At 39.8% G+C, this 27,296-nt stretch overlaps 2 long non-coding RNA genes across 3 annotated transcripts; both read right to left on the bottom strand.

The window, feature by feature from the left end:
- Nucleotides 1-873: 873 nt before the first annotated feature.
- On the bottom strand, nt 874-26,035 carry LOC149259642 (uncharacterized). The gene is made up of 9 exons (XR_016257756.1): nt 25,859-26,035; nt 21,511-21,587; nt 21,171-21,258; nt 20,951-21,030; nt 13,336-13,412; nt 12,908-13,233; nt 1,311-1,406; nt 1,107-1,190; nt 874-898 (listed from the first exon to the last, which is right to left on the bottom strand). It is a non-coding gene; the product is annotated as an uncharacterized LOC149259642 (long non-coding RNA).
- A 3-nt stretch (nt 26,036-26,038) lies between these two features.
- LOC149259641 (uncharacterized) lies at nt 26,039-27,069 on the bottom strand. Of its 2 annotated transcripts, none has more exons than XR_016257763.1 (3): nt 26,989-27,069; nt 26,275-26,351; nt 26,039-26,172 (listed from the first exon to the last, which is right to left on the bottom strand). It is a non-coding gene; the product is annotated as an uncharacterized LOC149259641 (long non-coding RNA). The 2 variants fall into 2 exon arrangements; XR_016257765.1 differs by having other exon boundaries at nt 26,039-26,169.
- Nucleotides 27,070-27,296: the final 227 nt, after the last annotated feature.

The following is a 27,296-nucleotide window of genomic DNA, read 5'->3' as shown; positions in this document are numbered from 1 at the left end:
CAAAATGTGGAATCAGATGTAAGATTTTTAAAGGCATCTGAAAGTTCGTGGTGATCTTAAAACCACTTTGTAATGGTTTATGGTCAGCCTGAAACCATCTTTTGTCACTGTAAAGTGATGGTTGGTGGTGAGCCAGAAACCATCTATATAGTCTTTGTGACTGAAGTGCCTTTGTGGCCAGTTTGCCTTTGTGGCTGAATCGCCTATGTGGCTTGAGGTGCCTTTGTGGCTGGAATCGTGGATGTCAACACATTGTTTGACAAGCTTGCCTTTGTGGCTGTGTGTACACGAGAGCTTTGTGCTCAATTGAGCAGGTGGACTGCAGAACACCTGGCTCGGACTCAGATGATTTTTTCTGAGTAGAAGGGGATTGGCACGTTTTTCCCGCTGACAGCAGCGCCAGGAAGGCCAACTGGTGTGTCTGTTAGGCCATTAATCGCGCCAATGGGTGCGGGTTTTTCGTTCAGGATCGCGCCAATTCACCTTCAAGGGGATCCGTGGGATCAAAGAAGTTGTGGATCTGTCTGAGGGCGACAGATTGTGTTTTTGGAGGTTTTGTACATGCAATTCGCCTGATGGTGGTGGATTTGACTATCATGACAAGTAATCATTAAGGGGGGGAGTTGGAAATAATTAATTCCTACTTGTCTATGGTTGTATTTTTTCTATTTGAGGAGTTTGTTCCTACATAATAGGAATAAGCCAGAATATAGTTTCTCCTAGTTTAGTGTGTGGTTGAGAGAATCTCTCAACCACACTACTGTACGTCTAAGATAGCATTCCTATCTTAAGACTATTGATTGTATAAATATGTGTAATTTCCTCATTCAACAATAGAATAGAATATATTTTTGAGTGTCTCTAATTTTATCTCAGGCTTTGACCTTTCCATCAATAGCTATAGAAAATATAAATTGCACACAAACAAAGAATCACAATTCGTCTATCTTTAGTGCAATAAAGTATTTGTCATACGGAAAAATTCACAGGAAGCCAAACATCAAACAAAAATAAAATATGCAACCTAACTTCAAAACAACTAGAATTTAATATTACTCAACTGCAATGCACATGATTTTTTTTCCAAGTCTCAAAGAACAAAGTACCTGAATATTTTCTACAGGTGAGGACAAGCAGAACATATATAGTTGCTTCATGACCTTCAAATGTACACTGCTTTCGACCAGTTACTGCATCCCACACATACAAGCACAAACAATTTTTTTTCTTTCTTTTTAAATTTTTTATATACAGATAAGTAAGCGACAATTACTAGAATGAGTCTTAACACACATGATAAAGCGTATTACCTTGATGGTCTTATCATCCCCTCATGTAATTATGAAGAGCTGGTAGGGAGGGTGTGAAAAAGCAATATCATTCACACCACCAACATGTGCCTCAATCTGTTTAAATTATATCAATGTTAATAAATATACTTTCAATACAAACTTGATTTTACAGACCTACAAGAATGTACAGGTTGGCCATGCAAGCAAACCTCTAGATGTTGTCTCAAATCCCCTGCCACAGAATAAGAATATATATGTGAACTATATGCTTGGAAAACGCAACTCCTATAACACAAATGCAGCATGTCATGTTGAAGAAAGTGTAACTAGGTTCGGTCTTCATATTGACATGATCTTTGTAAATGATGTAATAAAAGAGAATAAATTATTATTTTTATATGCCTTGCTACATGGGTTTCATGAGCAAGAAGTGTCATTAGGTCAAAGACTTCTTCTTGATGTCTTTAGGATTTATTAATAAAGTCAAAGAGAAAAGTCATGTATGAAGGGGCTCTTTATGAGCCTATGTAAAATATATTCTAGCCTAGAGCAGCCCTCCAAGACCAAGATCAATCCTCCAAAAGCAAGCACAAGAAGTCTGCAAGCAAAACGATAAGGAGATGATCACGTCGGCCTCAAAATTGAATTAATTAGCTAAATGGCAGTCACGTCGGCTGAATAAATAGACGTGTCGTTTTACATCTTCAAGTCGGCTTGCATATATGGACGTAACCACTATAAATACCCAGTCAGGGTCAACACAAAAAGGCAGAAGTGAACTCGTATTCTCTCTGAAGTTTTTGGATGGATACAAGGACTGAAATCTGCATCAAAGAAGGTTAGAACAAGGGTTTGATTGCAACCTTGGATTGGTTTTAGGTGCAGGAAGAAACCTGGGCTAGTTTGACTCCATCACATAATAATACACATGATTATAAGGGTCTGACATATGCATGACAGGAGGATGCAGTCTTGGTGTAATGAAGAGTTTTGTGCAATAAACAATCTCGACATACCTGTGAATGAAGAGACACAGTCTCGGCATAATCATGACAAGCAAAGTCTCGGTGGATATCTCAGTGAAAAAGATTCGGACCTATCTCCTAGCAGCCTCATTATATATGTATAGAATATCCTCGCATATATCTCAGAAGTCTCGGCCTAGTTACGGGATCATAGTGACACAGTCTCGGCATAGCTGCAACAGACCTCGATGCAATGAAATCTTAGTTATAGTCTCGGTGAAAGAGCAGACACAATCTCATGTTAGAAGAAGGATCTCAGTGATGCTTTGTCTCGGCATAACCATCACTGTCTCACACTCTTGATGTGGAGGATCCCTGAGATCAATCAGTCTCGGCATACCTTCTAAACTGTCATGATCTCAATTGTACTCATGGTCTTGATGGTAGTCTAATGAGGATTTTGGTATGACATATATCCCAGACATAAACATGTTCTTGGCATAATTGTATTCATAGCAAGGTTAAGATCTCGATGAAGGTTGCAATGGAGCAGTCATGGTGCAACAGTGACCTAGCTAAAGGAGCAGTCTTAACACAACAGTGATGATGATGATCTCAACAGTGATACTTCTAGATGATCTCAGGGATTTTTCAATTGCCTGTCATCTGTCAAAGGGAAAGGGTTACTAGTTTCAAGCTAGAACTTCTAGGAAAAACATTTGTTGCTTCTCACAACCATAGAGAGATTCTCACAATTTGATCCATCTGAAGGAAAGGCCCTAAACATTCACATGCTTTGTTCAAAAAAGTCAAGATTGCTTCATTCCACATCAAGGCTCTGGATGGACTTGGTCTTGATGTTAATTAAGCAATCATAAGCTGCTCAATGGATTTGTATTAGATGTATTTTTAGAAGAGCAATCCACGAAGGAAGATGTTACAGCCAAGGAGATCAAAGCATCCACGAGGGAAGATGTTACGACCAAGGAGATAAAAGCATTGCTTCTGCAAACTGCAGACAATCAAGATGGATTGTAGTGAATATAACTTACTACACACCAACAAATGAGCTTTAATTGTTTCAATCTGTATTTATACTAGAATTCATTAGTTTTTTTCTAGAATGAGTCGATAATCTCGTTTCTTCCACTGAAGAACGATCTCTCTTCTCTCTCTTCTCTCTCTCCTCTTTCTTAGTAAGAATAGAAAGAGTCCTTGTTTTATCTTCTCTCTCTCCTCTTTCTTAGTAAGAATAGAAAGAGTCATTGTTTTATCGGATGGTTCCGAATTGATTGGATCTGATATGAATTCAATTCTCGGAAAAATATGGGACGTAAGTCATAGATTCCTTTGCTTTTTGATATACCATTTCAAGTGCTATATCTAACATGTGCTAGATATAGATGTTCGTACTGAAAAAATATGTTCAACTTTGATCCTAAAGAATCCGCAAGTATGTTCAGAATTAAGTCTGTTTGCATTGGGTCTAAGTCTGTTTGCATTGGGTCTACTTTCCCAGGAGCAGGAAGAAGGTGATCAGCTCCGCTATTTTATGGTACGAGGTCCTTCATCCTACATTTACCATATATGGATAAGTACCATTAAGATCCATCCTTTAATTATTTCAGTTAGAATTTAGACCATAACACATTGAATTCCCATGGTGGGAGAAATAGAAAATCAAGCAGACTTACTCTAAGAACTTGTGAGAAGGGTTAGATAAGATAGCCTTGAAGCTATCCACATATCAAATTGTTTAGAGTAATTCAATATATTCATGTCATAGAAATTAGTACCATTAAGATCTATCCTTTAATTATTTCAGTTAGGATTTAGACCATAACACATTGAATTCCCATGGTGGGAGAAATAGAAAATCAAGTAGACTTACTCTAAGGTTAGCTAAGATAGCCTTGAATCTATCCACATATCGAATTGTTTAGAGTAATTCAATATATTCATGTCATAGAAATTTGAATGAATAATCCTCTACGTACTCGTGTGAAGGCCAACATTTTGGCTATTTGTTTTAGATATCCATAGTGAAGAGACGATTTGTTATTGCAGTGCCTGCCAAACCCAATTCTATGACCATGACTAATGCTTATGGTTTGCGGATGGTTCTTGATACCTTCTAGGTGATCTCAGGGCTTCTTCAATTGCTCGATACTTCTAGATGATCTCAGGGATTTTTCAATTGCCTGTCATATGTCAAGGGGAAAGGGTTACTAGTTTCAAGCTAGAACTTCTAGGAAAAACATATGTTGCTTCAACAACTTCTTATTTAGATAGCGGATTTATGTACATAAGGTCGAGCTATGGAGATTTATAACTTATTAAATTGCATTAGTAGCTAGTTGTTTCAAGCTCACATGTAGAAGTTTTGGAAAGATATGTAAATATCGATCTTATAACGAACTTTTGTATTTTAGATGAAAGTCAAGCATAAGGTCAAGTTGTTCCATGTTTTGGAGCATTTAAAGAGGGTTTGCTCTTATAGTCCACAATCATGCGCACGCATCAACAAAGCTATTGGGAAAAAAGGAGATTTGGTCATCTTTGATAGTACTCAATGGATTTTCTATAATTGTAGTCACAATGTTCTTCAGGTTTTTTGGCCATAGGAGGGGTAATAGACATTTGGCCACAGGAGGGGTAATATTGTCTATCTGGAAATTGGAGAAACATTCGGTCATTGAGTTTGATATAAATCCCATTGGTGATGATCCTATGTGGATTGGATGGGCATATATTTAACTTTATATTGAAAATGAGCAGAGGGAAATTCTCTGATAAGAAAGAAATTTCGTTGGGTATGAAAGTTATCAATCTTCGAACTTTTCGGTCTAGGAATTCAACGCATATTTTTGCAGTGTCACATAGGAGTGATAGGCTGACAACTATATACAATAGCTTAGCTAATCATGGTAGCTTACGGTTTGTTGTGTTTGATGAAAACAAAAGGGCCATGGAGCAATGCGCAGGCCTGGTGGTGATTTCAACGATATTTGGAGCCTACAGCAAGATTAGGCCACTCATGCATGTGAGGAGAATCACTGCAGAAAACATTGGTTTCCTTATATTTGTGGGCAATATAGCTCTCCTACACCTTGCTAGTTACTAAATCAGATAAAATGAATCTCATAAAATAGGACTTTGGTGCATAGTTTTGGTCAATGAGTTGCCATACAAGAAAATTTTTATCTTCCTCGCAAGTTTTTCGCTACGCTAACTTTGCTTATAAAAACTCTAGGTTGGTGATTATTTTTCGTTGGAGATTGTTTTTAGATTAAAGAACTCCAATACAAAGGTGGTCTTCTCATACCTATCGTGACTTCTTTCTTTGTTTTATATTTGAATGCAAACATTGAACTCCAATCTCTTCTATTGTGCTAGAAGGCATAAGCGATTGAAACAACCAACGATGTATAAAGGCACACAATTGTTTGGCTACAACATGTTTACGTCTACACAACACAAAATTAAAGGCGTTGTGGTGATATAGAAAAATGTTTTGGATTTACATCAAAGCCAATCTCAAAGAGTTCTTTGGGAGAAAAGTATCATTGAAGCTTCTCAGCATATCTCAGATTGATTCCAACAATGGAAGTGCAAAGTTAAGTGAAATGTGCTTCTACAGGACTGGATCTCTACTGATGAAGGAGTCCTCACTTTTAGACCACCTATGCTTGGGTTTGTGTGAGTTTGCCCAAGCATTGGGATTTTGTACCCAAGGTGTGGGTGTGAAATCAAGAAAATGATTTATTATTTATTCATCGTTGCAAGTGGAGAAACCTTAGAGGAGCAAGGGTGACCTAAGGCTACGATGAAGGGTCTTGATCAAATGAAGAAATTAATTTTCCTTAAGTTAGTTGGGGTTTGTCTTGGGATTTTGTACCCAAGTTGTGGGTGTGAAATCAAGAAAAGGAATTATTATTAATTCATTGTTGCAAGTGGAAAACCAATAGAGGAGCAAGGGTGACATAAGGCTACGAACAAGGGTCTTGATTAAATGAGGAAATTAATTTTCCTTAAGTTAGTTGGGGTTTGTTTAGAATCTTCAAGTTGGCCTAGGCTTGAAAAGACACCCTTTGAGGGAAAAGTCTACCCTCATGAGAAAACTATAAGAAGGGAAGTTGTGAAACTCATTTGATTATCCAACAAGTGCAATTCTTCTCAAGTGAGGACTGATCCAAGGAGGCCGCATACCTCAAGAAGCCGAGCTACATAAAGAGAAAGAAGAAGGGTTTCGTGTTTGTCTTTTTGTCTCATGCTCTGGTTCAGGCTCAAGTTGGATGCTGACTGAGTTTGGTGAGGGTTTCAGTGGGCAAGTTTGTGCATCTAAGTAGTGGAAGAGACTTGTGGAAAAGGGCCGAGAGTTCTGGGCCAATAGTAGTGGTACTTATGTGATCTAGCCGCAAACTCTCGTACCTTATTAGAGGGCCAAAACACATAGAATAAGGTTGTTTTGGTATGCCGTGAGGATTGGAGGAAAGCTAGAGTAATGTTGCATGCCTTAAAGGACCAATGCAATAAGTACATGGCTGGAAGTGTGAAAATTCCTAAATTGGAATCCCTACTGCAACAATTGATGATATTTCTCCTATTTGTTAAATTCCTTTAAACAAATTACTTGCAGTTTCCTACGACAAATATCGAAATACATACACTGCAACCTTCACTTAATTAAATATAATGTGGAAACAAGAATCTGAGCAAGAAGGAAAATACAACACAATGACACTTGTTATTTTTGGACAAAGTCCCCTGAAAAACCCAATGTGGGAAAACCGATGCAACAAATCTGAGGGTTTTATTATTATGCTGTAGTAATTTCTGAATACAAACTCTGGATGCCTTGCTGGAAAATCCAGTACAAAGAATATCACTCAGCAGAACAAATTAGTGAGATTACGTCACTCTACACTGCAAGTCCCGGCTGATCCGATAGTTGAACCAACAAGTCCTCGACTATCTCTGCACTGCCCCTCTGTAGTCACTGCGTGGGTTTGCTTCACTGCCTTTGAGGCACTGCGTCACCTCTCTGCTGGATCAATTTTCTCTCAGGACTTCTCGGACTTCTGCTTGGAAGGCACTGCACTGCTCTGCGTGAGCCCTTCTTGGCTCTGTGTCACCCTCACTGGGTATTGAGCTGCCTTCTCTACGTCTTTCTCTGCCTCTCTACTGCGTATTCTTGGCTCCAGAGAAGATTCTCCAGCCAAAACTATCTCTTCCCCTCTCTGCGTGATCACCACGAAATCACTGTGCTGCTGTCTAGCTCAACAATTCGATCTGACTGATCAACTCTCTGTGTATCTTCCAAATGACCCTCAAGCCTCCTTAAATAATCTTCTCGTTGACATTCAACGACCCATATTAGAAGCTAATCAATGGCTAAGATCATTTATGCTTGATCCTTGTCTTCTTCTAGAAGTTACACCCATAGTTAGATTAATACTCATTAATTATTTTAATTTCCTAAGTTTAGACTTAGGGACCCATTAAAAATAATTAATTATTTTAATAAAACTGTCTTCGGGTGGAATTTCCAAAAACGCTTTCTGAGTTGTTCGGAATACATGTGCCCAAGCCTCCTTGCAAAATTTGAGACTTAGAGCACATCTGATGCTACCAGAAATCAACACTCCCTCTTAGCGAGGAATGTGCTCTAGCAATGCCTCCCATTGAAGCGTCACCCTGACTTCATAACATCATCCTCTACGCTGCTGATGTATGACATGCTATCCACCAACTACTGCGTTGTTGCTGCAACTGTACTACTGCTGACACTACCACTGCCAATACTACATCCGTACTACAAACCCCCTCTCAAGTGTTGTATTTGTGCTGTTGCTAGCATTGCCACTGCTAACACTTTATCTGCACTACAATTGGAAAACATCCCAAAATCTGAACAAGTGTTCAACATAGATGCATCTCGATGTTGAAGATCTGACTGTTGCTAGCCCCACACTATCCTTCTGAAGCCACTGCGCTGTTATTGCTACTGCATTGTGCCTCCCTGCACTGCTGCAACTTTGCACTACACTGCTCAGACTTGGCGTTCTAGCCACTACATATGTCGCTCCAACACTCCTCTACACCAACTGACACTAGTCCATCCTGCTAGTTCTGATTCGGGCTCCCATAGCAAGGAATTGATTCGAGAGGTGGGGTCCTCAAGGATCCTGCCCATTTGTAGCTCTTTCGAAATACAACTCTAAATCAACCCACCTCCCTCTTGGAGGTATCTCGGTTGTCATGGCAAACTCCTCCTCCTTGATCTTCATGGGTTCAGCCTTCGGATCGTGCTTCTCATCTTTGTCCTTCTTCCTGAAAGGACATTGTGTTGTGTAGTGACCCCTTTCACCACACCTAAAGCATTTGATCTTCGAGACGTCCTTCTTTCGCCTTCGCTGCTCCTGCTGCCCCTTGGATGCAAGGGCTGTATTCTCTTCCTCCTCCTTGGGCTTCAACCCACTGTTGTTGCTTCCGTCAAGCTTACACTTGACTAGATCTCTCCTCAGTTCTTCTTGCTTGAGAGTTGCCCACATACTATCCCAGTATGGCAAAGCTGCCCTGCCCAGGATACTCTAGACAAAGACCTGCCACTCTTCTGAGACTGAATTTAGGGCCAGTCTTACCATCTCGAAGCCTTGAGGTGTAGACCCCACAATTGCTAACTCATCTAGAGTCTCCTGAAGCTTCGTGAGGAACGGATCAATGCGCTCCCCCTTCTGCATCTATGCAGATCTCAGTTTCTGATCTAAGTAAATCTTCCACTGCTCGGAAGATCCTTGATACAATGTTGCCAAGGCATCCCACATCTCCATAGCAATCCCCCTCTGTTGCAATGTGACATACCACGTGATCCTTTACTCCATCAAGGATCATCATCTTGGCCTTCGCCATTTCTCCCTTGTACTTCTTTAGTGGATTTGGATCTTCAGGCTCAGTCACCATGTTGTCGACATAGGCCTTGAGAAAATGCTCATCTAGAAGGCATGACATCCTTGCCTTCCAGATCACATAGTTAGATGCCTCATCCAACTTGTCCTGATCTCTCAACCCACTGGCTGCCATCTCTGCCACAAAAATGTCGAATTGCTTCTCTTTGTCTCTTACTGCTGCTCCTCAAGCAATAAGAAAACAAATTTCTTGGCGGGAAGTCTCTTTTCTGACGTCTTTCAGCGCAAAAATTCTGCTTGCTGAAAACTGCGTCCCACCAACTCTTTCCTCACGCTGAGGCTCTGCGCTGCTCACTCTAGCTTGGCAAGATTTCGATCTGGAAGTCTTTCCTTTGTGTCGACTCACTCAGAGAGAGACTTTCCTTGAAAATTCAACCTTCCTGGCCTGGACTGCACAATCCCTCTGGGGATTCGAACTGTTGCCTCCTATAGCTATTCGACCTTCTTCTCTGCTCAACGTTGGGTTCTCTAGCACTGCTCTTCTTGTCTCACCTGCACTGCTCTGATACCATGTGAAAATTCCTAAACCAGAATCCCTACTGCAACAATTGATGATATTTTTCCTATTTGTTAAATTCCTTTAAACAAATTACTTGCAGTTTCCTACGACAAATATTGAAATACATACACTGCATCCTTCACTTAATTAAATATAATGTGGAAACAAGAATCTGAGCAAGAAGGAAAATACAACACAATGACACCGTTATTTTTGGACAAAAGTCCCCAGAAAAACCCAATGTGGGAAAACTGGTGCAGCAGATTTGAAGGTTTTATTATTATGCAGTAGTAATTTCTGAATACAAACTCTGGATGCCTTGCTGGCAATCCAGTACACAGAATATCACTCGGCAGAAGAAATTAGTGAGATTACATCACTCTACACTGCAAGTCCTGGCTGATCCGGTAGCTGAACTAACGAGTCCTCGACTATCTTTGCGCTGCCCCTACGCAGTCATTGCGTGGGCCTGCGTCACTGCCTTTGAGGCACTATGTCACCTCTTTGCTAGATCAATTTGCTCTCAGGAGCTTCAACTTCAACCCTCCCGGCTCAGAATGTCAAACCCCCAGCAAAATCTCAGACTTCTGCTTGGAAGGCACTGTGCTACTCTACGTGAGCCCTTCTTGGCTCTAGGTCACCCTCATTGGGTACTGCACTGCCTCCTCTACGTCTTTCTTTGCCTCTCTGTTGCATATTCTTGGCTCCGGAGAAGATCCTCTAGCCAAAACTATCTTTTCCCCTCTCTGGGTGATCACCACGAAATCACTGCTCTGCTCTCTAGCTCAGCAATTCGATCTGACTAATCAACTCTCTGTGTATCTTCAAAATGACCCTCAAGCCTCCTTAAATAATCTTCTTGTTGACATTCAACGACCCAGATTAGAAGCTAATCAATGGCTAAGATCATTTCTGCTTGATCCTCGTCTTCTTCTAGAAGTTAGACTGACAGTTAGATTAATACCCATTAATTATTTTAATTTCCTAAGTTTAGACTTAGGGACCCATTAAAAATAAATAATTATTTTAATAAAACTGTCTCCGGGTAGAATTTCCCGGAACGTTTTCTGGTTCTTTGGAATACATGTGCCCAAGCCTCCCTACAAAATTTGAGACTTAGAGCACATCCGATGCTACCAAATTATTTTAATTTCCTAAGTTTAGACTTAGGGACCCATTAAAAATAAATAATTATTTTAATAAAACTGTCTCCGGGTAGAATTTCCCGGAACTTTTTCTGGTTCTTTGGAATACATGTGCCCAAGCCTCCCTGCAAAATTTGAGACTTAGAGCACATCCGATGCTACCAAAAATCAACAGGAAGAAGGGTATCGTAGGTCTGAGGTAACCCTAGATTTGGGGCCGCAAAGATCTATAGCAAGGCCTAGGTATTCAATCAAGAAAATGACCATAACTGTGGTTGTTGGAGACTATGTGGTAGCGTCTTCAAGGAGATAGATTGCTAAGGTTGGAGGGTTGTCCATGAGGTTTTGGACAACAATTTTGGTATGCATTAGTTATGGCTTCTTCCTATGCAGAGAGCCATCCTATGGTCTGTCCAAATCTCAGTGAAAGAATAGCCTAGATCTTTGATGAATGAAGAGGGTCAAGACCCTAGAAAGGGAGGTTGATGCCTTTTTGTTGCGAGTAGAAGTTTGAGATGGAAGAATGTTGTGAGTAGAAGTTTGAAATGGAAGGATAACGAGAAGGGTGATGTAGTAAAGGAAAAGTTAAGGTTTGTTCAAACTTCAAAGGTTTGAACAACAATTGTAATTAGCCCTAAGAACAGGGATATAAAACACATCTTATTATTGTTGGTGGGTTGTTTGGAATAGCCCTAGATCTGGACAATTTAAGGAGACATTGCAGAAGAAAGGGTCGTCTCGGAAGCCCTAGATTAGTCATGGTGTTGACTGTGTATGAGTAACTTTGGAAGCCCTAAGGGTTGAGCTTTGAAGGATGAAAGGGCAGCCAAGAGGGTTAGATCTGCTACGACCTAGGAGTAGCATTCTGGAGCATCCAGGACGTTGACAAGTGGGTAGTCTAGAAGACCTCAAGTACAATGTTCATGAAAGGAATCAATGGGTTGTTCTAAGGCAGAGTAATGGAGCCCTAGTTTAGCATATGAAAGAAGCCATATGGTTGACAAGAGGGCATATCATGAAGACCCAAGGAGTAGAATTCTTAATGGAGCTAGAAGGTTGCTAGTGGGCAGATCCGTGAGCCAAAGTTCAATGACACAAAAGGAGTTGTGAACATTGATAGTTGTAGCTAAAGATACAAGTGCAGTGATCAAAAAATTAAGAGGCAAGAGGACTTGCCATATGTGTTCAAGGTACGTGCGCTAAAAGTGATGTAGTGTGTGTTGTCAACAAGTAGGTCAAGTGTACTTTGTTTAGGGTAGATTGGTGGTCACAGCAGTTGACACCAAGCCCTATTTGTGTCCTCATATCAGGGCTATATGTAAGGGCCATGATCCCTAGTACGGGAGCCCTAAGACTATTGTATTATAGTTTGTACTATAACAAGTAGAGGGTTTAAAACGTTAAAAAATGTCATGTGCACTAGTTGATTCACTGATGTATGCTATTTCATTGTGAAAAGTAGAAGTGTTGTCACATTTGAGTGCGTTTGTGTTTGTGATTTTAGATTTCAACCAAATTCTTAAGTGTCATGGAAAAATCAACAAACTTACGCTTGAATTAACCACACACATACCTGCTCTCCCTTGGCTAATATTATAGTAGCGACAATCATGCAAAATAAGCACTAAAAATGTGAACCGAAGTATACATTTTCTATTTCATTCATTTCAAAGTTTTACGAAAAATTCTTGAATCTCACACATGAACAAGATCATACTACCTCGAAACCATTACAAAAGGATAAATAGTTGTGCAAACAACGAATATTTCAGTGTATTAAAAGACAATAGTATTTTGTAGGAGAAAAGTATGGCTCACACATCCTTTGTGCCAAGTTTGTAGAATTTCTAGTGTATCTTCACCACTTGACCTTTGTGGATTATACAATTGTATGCGTTCACTGCTTAAAGAAGATCATTATAGTTGATTATGAGAGCATAGATAACACATAATAAATTGAATAACAAACAAGTGAAGCCACAAATTAGAAAATGATACTTTTAAGTGAAATGCAGTGCATATAGGTATGTTAACTCACCTTCATTTATGAACAATAACCTCCATTTTCTCTGTCTGCTTCCTTCATTTCTTTCTCTGTCTTCTTTCATTTCATTTTCCACACCCAACAAATGAAACCAAGACCAAACTACAAAAAACGTGAAAAAAAGGAAAACGAGTACAACACACCCAACAAATGAAACCAAGACCAAACTAACAAAATGACCAAAAAAAACGAAGGAAAATAAGTACAACTCAAAGCATGGCCATGCTCAAACTCAGAAAACAAAACATGTAGACAACAACAAAGAAAAATTGCAAATATCCGCTTTGCACATCATCGGTCCTATAATGTGGTCTCCTCTGCTGAAAGGAAAAAAAGTGGGTTGAATAAGGTTAAAATATACACACAATTAGTAATGGTAAGCATATTTCAAAACCAATAATTATTCATAATAGAAAACGCACCTCCCTTAGATTTTGTTTTATAACGATGAGCACTCTCTTTTGTATTCCACTTGTTCGTGCTCATCAAAACAAGCCATCTACAACAAATACAAAATAAGATATTAGAATTGTTATATAAGTTCAACTAAAGAGTCAAACGCAATAATTAATCGTAATAAGAAACACACCTTTCTTTAAGACTGTTATATAAAAGATGAGAGTCCATTTTGTATTTCATGTATTCATGCTCAATGGAACAAGCCATTTGCTAGATATACAATAAAACATTAGATTTCTAATAGAATTTAAACTAGAGAGTTTGAAGATATGAACTTGTCATGAAACTTAGTTCGATTCAAGTTATATTCTGTTCTATATCTCAAAAAAATGTTGAAATTTGGTACCGGAGGACAGGTGGTTCCCTAAGGCTTTGATCTTTGGCCTAGGGAAAAGTGTCCAAAAGAATTTAATTTTTCTCCTAAAGTAACTTTATAATTTTTATAAAGTTAAATCTAATTTGAAAGTGACTTTAAGTGATAAAGTTACTAAGTCTAATTTTAAAGTGACTTTATAAAGTCAATGAAAAATTAGAAAGGAAAAGTGACTTTGGAAATAAATGACTAAGTGGGTCTTTATTAAAGTGGGGTGAATTAAAAAATAGAAAGTGAGATTTAAATGAGCATTTAATCTCAGCCATTGATCTAAATCTATTTCAGCCTTTGGATTTAGGGATCACCCAAAAGTCATTTAGGGTTGGGTTAAGGGAGGAAAAGGAGGAAAAAGATCATTCATTCTTTCATGAGCAGATTGGGAGAAGGAGAGCAAGAGAGCAAAGGAGATTTCTGGACAAGGAGGAGAAAAAGGCAGCAGTTTGGCACACATAACAAGGCAGCACTTCAACAAATCCGTACAGCTCAAAGAACAAGCAGAAAAAGACAGATTTAGTGAGCAAAACAGTGAAAAAATTGATTTTCAGCACGAATTTCGAGGTCTGTCCATACAAGTCCGTACGACCGTCCGTACAGTCCGTACGGTCCGCACATCCGTACGTCCGTACATTCCGTACATCCGTACGGTCCGTACAGCTCGTACAACCATTTTCCAGATTGTCTGTTAGCTGAAAAACAGATAAGTTTGCTTGCTGGAAAAATTTATGTTTTGCTGATTTTTTTGCTGAAAAATTTTCTCTGTAAAAGGCATTTTCCAGAAATAAAGAAGAGCTCTCAAACTGGTTTTCCCCAAGAGTTGTAGGGGGTTTTTCCAGGGTCAAGTTGACCAAAAATCACTGAGTTTAAATGTGTTTTTATGGCTGTTTTTAATTGCTGATTTTTATTTCTGCAATTTCCAGCATTCTGAAAAATTTCCAGAATTTGTGTTTTCAGCAATATTTATTTTTTCAGTCTGTTAAATGTATGGTTATGGGAATGGGCATTTAACTACATGGGAGAAATAAGGTGAAACTGAAAACTGGGGTGGGAAACAGAAAATTTTACATGGTATCGGAGCTTGAGTGCTGAAGGGCAGTTTGGGACAGCAAAAGGAAAAAAATACAGCTGCTGATTTTTTCACTCAGAAAATTCCAGCAAGCTGATTTTTCATAAACAGCAGTTTTATCTTTACCACAGCAGTGCTATTTTTCAGTTTTAGGACAGCAAGATGTCATTGGGATTGAGGGTGGAGGATATGTTGGATGGGCATACAAATTACAACGTTTGGAAGGAGAGAATGCAGAGTATCTTTGAGGAGGCAGAAGTCTGGGATATCATGGTGCATACAACACAGCACCCTGTTGTTGTGCCTACTGATGCAACTCAGTTGACAGCTTATAATAAAAAGAACAACAAGGGTAAGAGGTTGATTCTAGATGGAATCAAAGACCATTGCATTCCTCATGTGAGAGGAAAGAGCAATGCCCATGAAATGTGGACAGCATTGTCCAATCTCTACCAGAGTATCAATGAGAACCGGAAGATGGTCCTTAAGGAGAAGCTGAAGAACATTAAGATGGGGAATGATAGTGCAGCTGGATATCTCACAAAGATTACCAATGTGAGAGATGAGTTGGCAGCGATTGGAGAGGCCATTCCATCCACTGAGTTGGTGCGTATTGCAGTGAATGGCCTCCCCCGTTCATGGTTGAACTTTGCTGATGGGGTTTGTGCACGTGAGACCCTTCCCACATGGGAGAGGTTTTGGGATGATTGCATTCAGACAGAGATCAGGAAAGGACAGCTTGGGGCAGCCAAGCCAGTTGAGCAGGATGAGGACGTAGCACTGGTGGCAGGAGGCAAGAAAGGCAAAGTGAAGAAGCAGGCTTCCACAAGCGGTGATGGAGGCAAAGGCAAAGGTAAAGGTAAACAGGGTAACTCACAGAAGGACTATTCCAAAGTGAAGTGTTGGAATTGTCAGAAGATGGGACACTATGCAGTTGTGTGTCCGGAGAAGAAGAAGAAGAAGGGGAAGAACCAGGATGTGGCAGCTTCAGCTGAGATTGAGGACTTTGCAGGTCGTTTTGACCGGGAGTTTGCGTTCATTACATGTGAGTCCTCTAGTGCAGGATCACCTGCCACACAGGTTCAGAGGGAGCATGCTTTTCCCTCGATTAGCGGAGCATCTACAGGTATCTGGTATGTGGACAGTGGAGCTTCACGCCACATGACAGGAGTCCGGGAGTACTTCTCAGAGCTTTCAGAGAGTGGCACTGATATTGAGGTAGTACTCAGTGATGACAGAGTTGTTAGAGCAGTCGGGGTGGGTACACTGACATTTCAGAGGGAGTCCAGACCTCCCTTGAAAGTGTCAGATGTTCTTTATGTGCCAGGGATGAGGAAGAACCTCATATCCGTCTCAGCTTTGGAGGACAGAGGATATGAGGTACTGTTCAGGGGAGGACAGGTGTTGATGTATCCCAGGGGCACTCCAGCTGATTCAGCTAGAGTGATAGGTGTACGCCATGCAAAGGTGTATAAGTTTGCATTCCAGCCCCTTTTGGCATTGAGCAGTAGTACCGACAGCAGAGCTAGCAGTTCTGAGCTGTGTGAGATTTGGCACCGCAGGATGGGGCACATGTCTCATGGAGCCTTGAGGACATTGCGGGAGATCACTACAGGTGTGCCAGATTTCAGTACTGATCACCATGATACTTGCAGAGGTTGTGTGATGGGCAAGTTTGCCAAATCCCCTTTTCCCAGCAGTGACAGCAGAGCGACTGGGATACTTGATTTGATTCATTCTGATGTGAGCGGTCGGATGTCTCATGTTTCCTTGAGTGGATATGAGTACTATGTTTTATTCATTGATGATCACTCCAAGAGGACCTGGATTTATTTCTTGAAGACCAAGAGTGAGGTCTTCAAGCGGTTTCAGGAGTTCAAAGCTCTTGTGGAGACACAGACAGGTCGGAAGATCAAGTCCCTGAGGTCGGACAATGGAGGAGAGTACACCCTTGGAGAGTTTGTTGACTATTGTGCGGAGGCAGGCATTAGGAGGGAGTTCACTGTTCCTTACAACCCCCAGCAGAACGGGGTTGCAGAGAGGAAGAACAGATCCATCATAGGGGCTGCTAAAGCCATGTTACATGATCAGGGGTTGCCATTGTTCTTGTGGGCAGAGGCCTGCAACACAGCTGTTTACTTGCAGAACAGGAGTCCGCATCGTGCCTTGGGGCACATGACTCCGGAGGAGGCTTTCTCTGGGAAGAAGCCTGATCTTGGTCATCTTCATATCTTTGGATGCATTACATACTCCTATATACCCAAGGAGAAGAGGACCAAACTAGAGCCCACCGCAGAGAAGGGTATCTTTGTGGGCTACAGTGAGACCTCAAAGGCCTTTCGGATTTACATTCCTGCACAGAGGAGAGTTGTTGTCAGACGGGATGTGAAGTTCGAGGAGGATATGGCCTTTAGGAGGTCACGGGAGTTAGAGTATCTGGATCAGCCAGACCCTCAACAGCAGTTGAGTCAGTCGCAGGGATCCAGTGGGCAGGGATCAGGAGGATCTGGAGGTACATCTATGAGGATGACAGGTCCATCAGTGAGCAGTGGCTCGCCGAGCCAGAGGGGTGGTGCTCCGGGCAGCATGCAGAGCAGTTCAGAGAGCAGTTCACTAGGGAGTCCACTGATGGACAGTTCACACGATACCTCAGCTTCTACAGGTTCAAGTGCAGGCAGGAGGGCAGGAGGACAGCAGACAGACAGTCAGGGGTTCAGGCTACTGATGGTGATGAGGAGGAGGAGTTTCATTCTCCTATGGGAGAAGCATGCTCAGGGAAGAGGAAGCCCAAGTGGCTTCAGGACACCTTGAGAGATGCCACATCTGTTGCTGAGCCGAAGAGGCCGGTCAGAGAGAGTGGAACACCTGAGAGGTTTTGTAGTTATATGGCGATGGTTACCAGCATCCTTGACTCTGAGCCTTCTAGCTATGAGGAGGCAGCTAGCCAGCAGGTCTGGAGAGAGGCCATGCAGGAGGAGTATTCTTCTATCATGAAGAATGATGTTTGGGAGGTGGTGCCGAGGCCTGAGGGAAAATCCGTGGTTACTTCCAGATGGCTTTACAAGGTAAAGCATGATGCAGATGGCAGCATTGAGAAATTCAAAGCGAGGTTTGCGGCTAGAGGGTTCTCACAGGTAGAGGGAGTTGATTATGAGGAGACCTTCGCTCCCATGGCTCGATATACTTCGATCCGCTCCATTATATCGATAGCAGCAGAGATGGGTTGGAAGATCCACCAGATGGATGTGAAGACCGCATTTCTCAATGGCTTCATACAGGAGGAGGTGTACATTGAGCAGCCACAGGGTTTTGAGGTGCATGGGAAGGAGTCCCATGTGTGCAGATTGAAGAAGGCCCTTTATGGCCTGAAGCAAGCTCCCAGAGCTTGGTACTCTAGGATAGATGCATACTTGCAGGGGATGGGTTTCACAAAGAGTGAGGCAGATCCGAACCTTTACTTTATTGTGATTGGTGAGGAGCCTCTCATTCTGGTGCTGTATGTGGATGACTTGATCATTACAGGTGCAGAGAGACTCATAGAGCACTGCAAGAGAGATCTTGCGGCGGAGTTTGAGATGAAGGACATCGGCTTGATGCATTACTTTTTGGGTTTGGAGGTGTGGCAGGAGGAGGGGCATTTCTTCCTGGGGCAGGGGAAGTATATTGTGGACATCCTTAGCAGATTCCACATGGAGGATTGTAGACCCATGTCGACACCGATGATCACCAACTGGAAGAAGCTTCATGCTTCGGATTCCGAGTTGGTGGATCCCACATTGTACAGGCAGCTGATTGGTTCCTTGATGTATTTGGTCAACACTAGACCAGATATCTGTTTTGCAGTCAACACGATGAGTCAGTTTATGTGTGAGCCTAGGAAGGTTCACTGGGTGGCTACAAAACACATTTTGCGATACTTGCAGGGGACAGTGGATTATGGTCTGGACTACAGGCAGGGAGATGGAGTGAGATTGGCAGGATACACTGATTCTGATTGGGCAGGTTGTGCTTCTGATAGGAAGAGAACTTCAGGGTGTTGTTTTGGGTTGGGTTCAGCAGTAGTGTCATGGTTCAGCCGGAAGCAGCAGTCAGTAGCACTAAGTTCAGCGGAAGCAGAGTATATGGCAGCCAGTCTAGCTAGTTGTGAGGCCATCTGGCTTCGCAAGATGTTGTTTGGCTTATTTGGTCAGCCGTTGAGACCTTCAGTGATTTACTGTGATAATCAGAGTTGCATTAAACTCACGGAGAATCCAGTATTTCATGACAGGTCAAAGCATATCGGGATCATATATCATTTCATCAGAGACTATGTTCAGAAGGGAGCTGTGAAGCTTGAGTATATTTCCACTGATGAGCAGGTTGCAGATATTCTTACCAAAGCCTTACCACGGGGCAAGCATGTCTACTTCAGAGACAAGATGGGTGTGGTGAGGAACACCTTCCTCGGTAAGAGGGAGTGTTGAAATTTGGTACCGGAGGACAGGTGGTTCCCTAAGGCTTTGATCTTTGGCCTAGAGAAAAGTGTCCAAAAGAATTTAATTTTTCTCCTAAAGTAACTTTATAATTTTTATAAAGTTAAATCTAATTTGAAAGTGACTTTAAGTGATAAAGTTACTAAGTCTAATTTTAAAGTGACTTTATAAAGTCAATGAAAAATTAGAAAGGAAAAGTGACTTTGGAAATAAATGACTAAGTGGGTCTTTATTAAAGTGGGGTGAATTAAAAAATAGAAAGTGAGATTTAAATGAGCATTTAATCTCAGCCATTGATCTAAATCTATTTCAGCCTTTGGATTTAGGGATCACCCAAAAGTCATTTAGGGTTGGGTTAAGGGAGGAAAAGGAGGAAAAAGATCATTCATTCTTTCATGAGCAGATTGGGAGAAGGAGAGCAAGAGAGCAAAGGAGATTTCTGGACAAGGAGGAGAAAGAGGCAGCAGTTTGGCACACATACCAAGGCAGCACTTTAGCAAATCCGTACAGCTCAAAGAACAAGCAGAAAAAGGCAGATTTAGTGAGCAAAACAGTGAAAAAATTGATTTTCAGCACGAATATCGAGGAGGCGATTTTCTGCACGAATTTCGAGGTCTGTCCGTACAAGTCCGTCCGTTCGTCCGTACGGTCCGTACAGCTCGTACAGCCATTTTCCAGATTGTCTGTTAGCTGAAAAACAGATAAGTTTGCTTGCTGGAAAAATTTCTGTTTTGCTGATTTTTTTGCTGAAAAATTTTCTCTGTAAAAGGCATTTTCCAGAAATAAAGAAGAACTCTCAAACTGGTTTTCCCCAAGAGTTGTAGGGGGTTTTTCCAGGGTCATGTTGACCAAAAATCACTGAGTTTAAATGTGTTTTTATGGCTGTTTTTAATTGCTGATTTTTATTTCTGCAATTTCCAGCATTCTGAAAAATTTCCAGAATTTGTGTTTTCAGCAATATTTATTTTTTCAGTCTGTTAAATGTATGGTTATGGGAATGGGCATTTAACTACATGGGAGAAATAAGGTGAAACTGAAAACCGGGGTGGGAAACAGAAAATTTTACAAAAAATATAAATTTTATAAACTAGATGTAAATCTACTACAAGTAATACAAACAATGTTTACATAAGATGTAAATATTTTGGAAAAAGAATCTAAGCATATTTAAACATATTGGACACTCAAAATCCCAAGGTCCACAAGGCAGTAGTGTTGTATGTGAGCACGATGGTTGATTGGTTGAAGGCACGTTGTGTGGGGGTGTGCATGTGACTGGGAGCAAGAAAACATATGCTGCACTATCCTAGACATTGCAACTATAGTCACTCACTGCACAAATTAATATTATATATGAGATCACAAATAAACCACGAGAGAAAATGAATAAAAAATATATAGAGCAATAAATTAATCATACAAGTACCTATTTTCTCTTGGCTAATGTTATAGTAGCAACAACCATGAACAATAAGCCCTGAAATTGTGAACCTCAATATAACATTTCCCTTTATTCTATGTCAAAGTTATTGGAAAATCTCAAAGCTCACACTCACTAACAAGATCATACTACCCTGAAGCCATGACAAAAGGATAAATTGATTTGCAAAAAAAAATATTTCAGTTGATTAAAGGAAAATATTCTTATGTAGAAAAAAAATATGGCTCACCAATCGTCCCAGCTGCATTGGTAGAATGTCTAGGGTATTTTCACCTTGACCTTCATAGACTATAGAATTGTGGTTGCTGACTACACAAAGCAGAACGATATAGTTGAGTGTGAGACCACATATAAAACATATAATAAATTGAAAAACAAGCAAATGGATTCACAAATGAATGAAAGATAATTGTGAGTGAAATGCATTGCATATAGTTAAGGTGATTCACCTTCATTTATGATGATAACCTCCATCTTATCTTATTGATTTTCTCTCCTTGCTGCCTTCCTTTCCTATTGCACATCTAGTAAACAAAACTAAGACCAAACTACAAGAAATGAGAAAAAAATGTGAGTACAACAAAAACTTTACCATGCTAAAACTCAACAAAAAGAAAACATGTAGTCAATAACAAACAATAAATTGAAAACTTCCCCTTTGCACATTATCTCTAATGCAATGTCCTCTCCTTAATGCAATGTCCTGGGGTGAATATTTTTAAAATCCAAACATAGATAGTAATGGTAAGCATAATTCAAAACCAATAATTATTCATAATAGCAACACACCTCCTCTAGAGTTTGTTATATAACGATAAACACTCCATTTTGTATTCCACTTACTCGTGCTCACCACAACAAAACATCTACAAAAAATACATGATAAGATATTAAAATCAATATACAATTTAAACGGGAGTATTGAATGCAATAATTAATCATAATATGAAACATACTTGTCTTTGGGTTTTGCTATATAAAGGGGGATAATCCATTTTGTCTTTCCATAATTTTGATGGATTTTAGTAAATATAACTTACTACACACCAACAAATGCGCTTTAATTGATTTAGTTAATAAATAGACCATAACACATTGAAGTCAACAAATACCTTTAATTATTTTAGTCAGAATTTAGACCATAATACATTGAATTCCCAAGGTGGGAGCCCTCTCTCTAGAGAGAGCTTTTGAAATAGAAAATCAAGCGGACTTACTCTAAGAACTTGTGTCAAGGGGAAAGGGTTACTAGTTTCAAGCTAGAACTTATGGGAAAAAAATATGTTGCTTCAACAACTTCATATTTAGATAGCGCATTTGTGTACATAAGGTCGAGCTATGGAGATTTATAACTTATTAAATTGTATTATTAGCTAGTCGTGTCAAGATCACATGTAGAAGTTTTGAAAGATATGTAAATATCGATCTTCTAATGAAATTTTGTATTTTAGATGAAAGTCAAGCATAAGGTCAAGTTGTTCCCTATTTTGGAGCATTTAGGGATGTTTTCTCTTACAGTCCACAATCATGAGCACGCATCAACAAAGCTAATGGGAAAAAAGGAGATTTGGTCATATTTGATAGTACCCAGTAGATTTTCTATAATTGTAATAACAATTTTCTTCAGCTTCTTTTGGCCACAGAAGGGGTAATATTGTCTATCTGGAATTTGGAGAAATATTTGGTCATATAGTTTGATATAAATCCCATTGGTTATGATCTTATGTGGACTGGATAGGCATATATTTAAATTTATATTTAATATGAGCAAAGAGAAATTATCTGATAAGAAAGAAATTGCGTTGGGTATGAAAGCTATTAGTCTTCACACTTTTCAGTCTAGGAATTCAACACATATTTTTGTAGTGTCACATAGGAGTAACAGGCCGACAACTATATACAATAGCTTTGCCAATCATGGTAGCTTACGGTTTGTTGTGTCTGAGGAAAACAAAAGGGCCATGGAGCAATGCGCAGGTTGGGTGGTGATTTCAATGATATTTGGAGCCTACAACAAGATTAGGCCACCCATGCATGTGAGGAGAATCACTACAGAAAACATTGGTTTCCTCATGTTTGTGAGCAATATAGCTCTCACGCGCTTTACTAAACTTGCTAGTTACCAAATCAGAAAAAATGAATCTCATAAAATAGGAATTTTGGCGCATAGTTTTGGTCAATGAGTTGACATACAATAGAACTGTTATCTTCTTCACAATTTTTTCCCGACGCTAACATTGTTTTTGTTGGAGATTGTTTTTAGCTTAAAGAACTCCAATACAAAGGTGGTCTTCTCATACCTATTGTGACTTCTTTCTCAGTTTATTCCACGACTATAAAAATCATTCGGTTTTATATTTGTATGTAGACATTGACCTCCAATATCTTCCATTCTACTAGTAGGCATAAGCGATTGAAACACCTAACGATGTATAAATCCGCATAGTTGTTTGGCTACAACATCATTTTTACGTCTACACAACACAAAATTAAAGGGGTTGCAGTGATATAGAAAAATATTTTGGATTTACATCAGAGACGATCTCAAAGAGTTCTTTGGGAGAAAAGTATCATTGAAAGTTTCTCAGCATATCTCAGATCGATTCCAGCAATGGAAGTGCAAAGTTAAGTGAAATGTGCTTCTAGAGGACATGATCTCTACTGATGAAGGAGTCATCACTTTCAGACCACCTATGCTTGGGTTTGTGTGAGTTTGCACCACCCAAGGGTTTACCCTTTTGTGGGAAAAGAATCCAAGCATTGGGATTTTGTACCCAAGGCGTGGATGTGAAATCAAGAAAATGAATTATTATTTATTTATTGTTGCAAGTGGAGAACCCTTAGAGGAGCAAGGGTGACCTAAGGCTATGATGAAGGGTCTTGATAGAATGAAGAAATTAATTTTCCTTAAGTTAGTTGGGGTTTGTCTTGGGATTTTGTACCCAAGGTGTGGGTGTGAAATCAAGAAAAGCGATTATTATTTATTCATTGTTGCAAGTGGAAAACCCTTAAAGGAGCAAGGGTGACCTAAGGCTACGATCAAGGGTCTTGATCAAATGAAGAAATTAATTTTCCCTAACTTAGTTGGGGTTTGTCTAGAAACTTTGAGTGGGCCTAAGCTTGGAAAGACACCCTTTGAGGGCAAAGTCTACCCTCATGAGAAAACTATAAGAAGGGAAGTTGTGAAACTCATTTGATTATACAACAAGTGCAATTCTTCTAAGGTGAGGACTGATCCAAGTAGGCTACATACCTCTAGAAACCGAGCTAGATAAAGAAATAGAAGAAGGGTTTCGTGTTTGACTTTTTGTCTCATGCTCTAGTTAAGGTTCAAGGAGGATGTTGTTTGAGTTTGGTGAGGGTTTCAATGAGCAAGTCTGTGCATCCATGTAGTGGAAGAGACTTGTGGAAAAGGCCGAAAGTTCTGGGCCAATAGCAGTGGTACTTCTGTGATCTAGCCGCAGGCCGAAAGTTCTGGGCCAATAGCAGTGGTACTTCTGTGATCTAGCCGCAGACTCCTGTACCTTATTAGAGGGCCAAAACACCTTGAATAAGGTTGTTCTGGTATGCCATGAGGATTGGAGCAAAGTTGGAGTAACGCCGCATGCCTTAGAGGACCAATGCAACAAATACAGGGCTGGAAGAAGGGTACAACAGGTCTGAGATAACCCAAGATTTGGGGCCACAGAGATCTGTAGCAAGGCCTAGGATGAAAATGACAGGAACGGTGGTTGTTTGGAGGCTCAGTGGTAGCGTCCTCAAGGATTTACATTGCTAAGGTTGGAGGGTTGTCCATGAGGTTTTGGACAACAATTTTGATATGCGCTAGTTAAGGCTTCTTCCTATGCAGAGAGCCATCCTATGGTTTGTCCAAATCTCAGTGAAAAAATAGCCCAGATCTTTGATGAATGAAGAGGGTCGAGACCCTAGAAAGGGAGGCAGATGACTCTTTGTTGTGGGTAGAATTTTGAGATGGAAGGACAATGAGAAGGGTGATGTAGTAAAGGAAAAGTTAAGGTTTGTTCAAAGGTTTGAACAACAATTGTAATTAATCCTAAGAACAAGGATATAAAACACATCTTATCACTATTGGTGGGTTGTTTGGAATAGCCCTAGATTTGGACAATTTAAGGAGACAAATTGCAGAAAAAAGGGCAGCCTTGGAAGCCCTAGATTAGTCACGGAGTTCGTTGTGTATGGGTAATTTTGGAATCCCTTTAGAATGCATCTTATCACTATTGGTGGGTTGTATGGAATAGCCCTAGACAAATTGCAGAAGAAAGGGAAGTCTCGGAAGCCCTAGATTAGTCATGGTGTTGACTGTGTATGGGTAATTTTGGAAGCCCTAAGGGTTGAACTTTGAAGGATGAAAGGGAAGCCAAGAGGGCTAGATCTGGTGTGACCTAGGAGTAGCATTCTGGAGCATCTAGGACATTGAAAAATAGGTAGTTTAGAAGACCTCAAGCACATTGTTCAAGAAAGGAATCAATGGGCTGTTAGAAGGCAGAGTAATGGAACCTTCGTTCAGCTTATGAGAGGAGCCATATGGTTCACAAGAGGGCATATCCAAAAGACCCAAGGAGCAAACTTCTTAATGGAGCTAAAAGGCTGCTAGTGGGCAGATCCGTGAGCCAAAGTTCAGTGAAAAAAGCGGTTATGATCATTGATAGTTGCAGTTGAAGATGCAAGTGCAGTGATCAAAATATTGGGAGGCAAGAGGACCCACCAGATGTGTCCAAGGTGCCCGGACTAAGAGGGCTATAGTACGCATTGTCAACAAGTAGGTTAAGTGTACTTTCTTTAGGGTAGATTGGTGGTCATAACAGTTGAGACCAAACCCTAGTCGTGTCCTTATATAAAGGCTATATGTAAGGACAATGATCCCTAGTATGGGAGCCCTAAGACTATTGTATTATAGTTTGTAATATAACAAGTAGATGGTTTGAAAAGTTAAAAATTGTCATGTGCACTAGTTGATTCAGTGTTGTGCAAAGTAGAAGTGTTGTCGCATTTGAGTGTGTTTGTTTTCGTGATTTTAGACTCGAAACCATTACAAAATGATCAATCATTATGCAAAAAAAAATATTTCTATGTATTAAAGGACAATAGTATATTGTAGGAGAAAAGTATGGCTCACCCATCCTTTGTGCCAAGTTTGTAGAATTTCTAATGTATCTTCACCACTTCATCTTTGTAGATTATACAATAGTAGTCGCTCACTACATAAAGAAGATCATTATAGTTGATTATGAGAGCATTGATAACACATAATAAATTGAATAACAAACAAGTGCAGCCACAAATTAGCAAACGATACTTTGAATTGAAAATTACTGCATATAGGTATGTTATTTCACTTTCATTTCTGAACAATAACCTCCATTTTCTATGTCTGCTTCCTTCATTTCCTTTTCCACACACAACATCTCTCCTACAATGTGCTCTCCTCTGCTGAAAGGAAAAAAAGTGGGTTGAATAAGGTTAAAATATACACACAATTAGTAATGGTAAGCATATTTCAAAACCAATAATTATTCATGATAGAAAACACACCTCCCTTAGAGTTTGTTTCATAATGATGGACACTCTCTTTTGTATTCCACTTGTTCGTGCTCAGCAAAACAAGCCATCTACAACAGATACAAAATAAGATATTAGAATCATTATATAAGTTAAAAAGAGTCTAACGTAATAATTAGTCGTAATAAGAAGAACAACGTTCTTTAAGATTGTTATATAAAAGGGGATTTTGTGGGGGTGTGCATGCGATGTGGAGCAAGAAAACATACATTGCACCATCCTAGACACTGCAACTATAGTCACTCACTGCACAAAGTAATATTATATATGAACTCACAAATGAACCACGAGAAATTGAATAACAAATATATAGAACGATAAATTAATCATACACATATCTCTTTGCCCTTGGCTAAGGTTATAGCCACAACAACCATGAACAATAAGCCCTAAAATTGTGAACCTCAATATAACATTTCCCTTTATTCTGTAACAAAGTTATTGGAAAATCTCAAAGCTCACAATTAGCAGCAACAACCATGAACAATAAGCCCTAAAATTGTGAACCTCAATATAACATTTCCCTTTATTCTGTATTAAAGTTATTGGAAAATCTCAAAGCTCACACTCATGAACTAGATCATACTACCCTGAAGCCATGATGAAAGGATAAATCGATTCGCAAAAAACAAATATTTCAATTGATTAAAGGAAAATATTCTTATGTAGGAAAAAAATATGGCTCACCAATTGTCCAAGCTGCATTGGTAGAATGTCTAAAGTATCTTCATCTTGAACTTCAGAGATTATACAATTGTGGTTGCTCACTACAAAAAGCAGATTGATATAGTTAAGTGTGAGACTAGATATAAAACATGTAATAAATAGAAAAGCAAGCAATTGGATTCACAAATGAATGAAAGTTAATTGTGGGTCAAATGCATTGCATATATTTAAGGTGGTTCACCTTCATTTATGAATGATAAACTCCATCTTATCTCATTGATTTTATGTCGAAACCATTACAAAATGATCAGTCGTTATGCAAAAAGAAA

The sequence above is a fragment of the Pinus tabuliformis genome, chromosome 6, assembly GCF_031772625.1.
Source record: "Pinus tabuliformis cultivar Carrire ecotype Pingquan chromosome 6, CPIR1, whole genome shotgun sequence".
Classification (NCBI taxonomy): domain Eukaryota; kingdom Viridiplantae; phylum Streptophyta; class Pinopsida; order Pinales; family Pinaceae; genus Pinus; species Pinus tabuliformis.
The sequence above is the reverse complement of the archived record's forward strand: the minus strand, read 5'-3'. Positions and strand labels throughout refer to the sequence as shown.